Genomic DNA, 3,994 nt, shown 5'->3' on the forward strand with positions numbered 1-3,994 from the left:
ATATATACAAAACCTAATATAACTTAACCTAACCTAATCTAGCCCTAACCTAATATGTCCATATAACAAATTTTTTAGAACGTAAAGATATACAAATATTGCAGTCTCTTTTTGGATTTGTGAGGCGAATAGAACATATAAAGGTGCAAAATTATATTGAAAATATTGTTTATAACTACAATGATAAAGATTTCATAATGCACTTTAGATTATCAAGAACAATAGCTTATGAATTGATACATCGATTCGAAGTATCGGATATATTTACAAGTATACAAAGTAAGTAAATATATATTTCTAACTGTATAGGAAGAAAAAGTTAGAAATAATGATTAAACTTAGACAAGGTTTATTATAGTAACGAAAAGAAGAAATGTGATTAAAAAAAATTACTGTTATAAATTTTTACATAGAATTTATTTGATATTTATATTTTCTTAGATCGTGGGGAATATTTAAAAGTAACTCCAGAAAAACACATTATGTTTCTTATGGTTTGTTGGACATGAAAGTGGATCCTATCGGGATGTAGCCGACTGATTTGGTATTGCCATTAGTACCTTGTATCACATAATTACACGAGTCACAGAGTTTGTCATGTCTTTGGCGCCTAACATAATAAAGTATCCAACATTAGAAGAAAAAGAAGAAACAGCAAGTTACTTTCTTCGAGAGAAAGGATTTCCTTATGTCATTGGTACTGTATCTACACATATACATATATATGTTTTATTTAAAATGTTTTACTTATATGTACTTATTTAGGCGCCATAGATGGATCTCATGTGAGAATTGACAAACCAGTGGCTGATGCAGATTCATATATAAACCGCAAACAGTATTTTTCATTACACATTCAAGGACGGTTAACCATAATTTTCAGTTTTTTGACGTTTTTATTGGGTATCCAGGATCAGTTCATGATGCCCGGGTTTTCAAAAACTCATCAATATATAATGACTTACGTGAACTGTGTGGAGGTTTGTTGAAATTAGAAAATAAGACGGAAAGCACACACTTTTGCAGAAGTGTATAAGCATATGCATAAGGAATTGATTGGTCCATTTTCTTGTGCATTTGCGTATGAACCATCGATTTCTTTATGCCTATGCTTATGCACTTGTGCAAAAGTGTGTTCTTCCCACTTAAGTGTCAAAGCTAGACAATAATTGATATTTCTCAATGTTATTAATATTGTTTCAGAAAGATACATTTTACTAGGAGATAGTGCGTACCCTTGTTTGCCACAAGTAATCGTTCCGTTCAAAGACAACGGACATTTAACACGAAAACAAAGAATTTTTAACCAAAAATTAAGTTCGTGCAGAATTGTAATTGAAAATGCATTTGGCATTTTAAAGCAGCGGTTTCGCCAGCTTTACCATTTTAAGCTAAGAGATATTCCACGATTTCCACGTATGGTACGCGTTATACACGCTTGTTGCGTTTTACATAATATGGCTAACATAAAGGATTTAGAGTTGTTTGATGCACCTATAAACGATCAGCAACCAGATATAGAAGCACAAAATCAATATATATGTGATAATGTAGTAATAAGAGAATACGAAACAGGCACAGACAAACGAAATGACATATGTAATGAAATAATCTGTTAAAAAATATAAAATGGAAGATAAGTGTTGAAGTGTATTTTATTTTATAATTAAACGAAAATATGGTTTATAACATATGTATAGTATTGCATTATTTTCTATATACCTTAAAAACATTTCATATGGATATATATATATACATATTAAGTGACACATTTGACATTCTTTCTTAACTAAAGAAACTAGAATAAACAAAAAATAAAAATTAAACTTTTTACAAAACATTTTTACACATTTGATGAAATAAAATAAAAAAAATATATATATTATATCTCAAAATGTCAAATGTGTTACTTAAAATATATTTATTTTTATATTTATTGCATAATTGAGCAACTAAAAAGAAATTATTAATAATCACATTATACAATCACAATCGTTCTGCAACACATATAAATATCGCACAAACAAATATGTATTATATTATATTAATTTTACTAAATATATATATATATTTTAATTGTACTAAATCACGTTATACATATGTAGGCACGAGAATGGTTTAAATATCACAAATGGTAAGAAAAATAATTTTCATACTTTCTTAACTAAAGAAACTAGAATATAAACAAAAAATAAAAATGAAACTTTTCACAAAACAATTTTTACATATTTGATAAAATAAAATAAAATTGAATGCAAGGCACATATTATGGCATTATTCGAAAACATTAATTCTATACAAGTCCATAATAGTAAATACTCGTACAGCACAAAACTTGCAGTTACATTGCAATAACATTGCTACAATATTGCAACATTGCTGTAATGTAGCTGCAATGTAACTGCAGCAAGGATTGTGCTGTATGGGTAAAAGTGCCTCATAATAGTAAATAAAAGTTATATTGCGATATACGATTTTAATGACTATTTTTTGATATTTGTATCAATTCTTGTAAAATGTTATTGCGCTCTTCTCGTAATTTATTGGCCCTAATGGATTGTTCATACGATTTTCGTACAGAATCTTCATATAACTTTCTCATATTTCGTTGCTCTTCTAAAATTTGTCGTTGTAGTGCACTGCGATTTTCATTTTCTTCATGTATCTCTGGATATTTTCTCTACATTTTCTTTCAACGTGTCCAACAAACGTGCCGTTGTTCCTTTTCTGGTGCAGCTCTTGCTTCTGAATGTCTGTATGTTAAAATTATCATTACTTTTTTATTGAAAAATAAGTTTGTTCACTTTTAAAAAATTATTCGCCAAAGCACAATAGGGAATATGTAATGAAATAATTGAAGATTACTTTTATTGGTCTCAATAATATTTACTCTGGCTGAGGTTATTTTCCGCAATAAATTAAAAGTAATAACATATTATTAGTCATCAAAAATTAATTTGACCGATAAGCCATTTTTCGATTATTTAATTGTGTTATTTATACATCAGTCTATCTCTCACTCATTATTGTAAATATATGCAATATTTCAATATTTTAATAAAAATAACGGAAATAATCTCTGTACTCTGTATATAAAAAAAATACACTTTTGTTATCTCTAAATAATTTTATACTAACTCCTTTGGAACTTGTGCTACCATCAGTCATAATTTCCTCAAACGTTTCCTCATGCGATGTTTCTGCTTCGTTTCCTACTACGTTTTGATCGATATTTATGGAATCATTTTCTTTGTCTACACTGGCTTGTAATGTACATCTGTAACATATTTTAAATAGAAAATTACAATAGTTTTGCTGTATAAAAATTATTTAAGCTTTTATGAACATTTATCATTAACACAATAAAATGTATTACATTTTACGCGTTATACTATAATTATATACTATAATTATATGCATACATTTCTAATAAAACTATTTAATTATATAATATATAAAATAAAACTTACAAAGATGTGGTTGTTTTCCTCGCATTTTGACAAATTACGCCTTTGTTTCCAGACAATAATAATGGTTCTATATTATGTTTCCCGCCTAATATTTCGGTTAATTCTCTATAATTAAATTATATAATTAAATACACATATATAGTATATATGAATCCTTTGTATGTTTAAAAAATAAGTACGTACATCTCGTAAGGACAGAATAATCTATTTCTTCCAGTTTTATTGTTTTTTATATTTTTATATGACCGTTCTAAGGATTTATATTTATTTTCAACCTGCAATGTGGACACATTGTATCCTTGTAATTTCATATCTTCTGATATCTTTTGCCACATAATTCTTTTTGTTTTAATTTTCCTTTGTGCAAGAAGGTCTATATAGTCTTTATATATTTGTAGGAATAACTTTGTACTAGCATTACTCCATTGAAAGGGATTCTCTGCGAGTGTCACATTTTCTTCGAGTTTGTTAGAATCATCATTACTGACTATTTCATTGGTATTTTCATTCATTGGCATTGTTTC

At 27.7% G+C, this 3,994-nt stretch overlaps 1 pseudogene; it reads left to right on the forward strand.

Moving 5' to 3' along the window:
• The first annotated feature begins 6 nt into the window (after window positions 1–6).
• LOC105571231 lies at window positions 7–1,645 on the forward strand (annotated as a pseudogene).
• The last annotated feature ends 2,349 nt before the right edge of the window (window positions 1,646–3,994 follow it).

This window comes from Vollenhovia emeryi, unplaced genomic scaffold (genome assembly GCF_000949405.1).
Source record: "Vollenhovia emeryi isolate VEMERY1.0 unplaced genomic scaffold, V.emery_V1.0 DF940999.1, whole genome shotgun sequence".
Classification (NCBI taxonomy): domain Eukaryota; kingdom Metazoa; phylum Arthropoda; class Insecta; order Hymenoptera; family Formicidae; genus Vollenhovia; species Vollenhovia emeryi.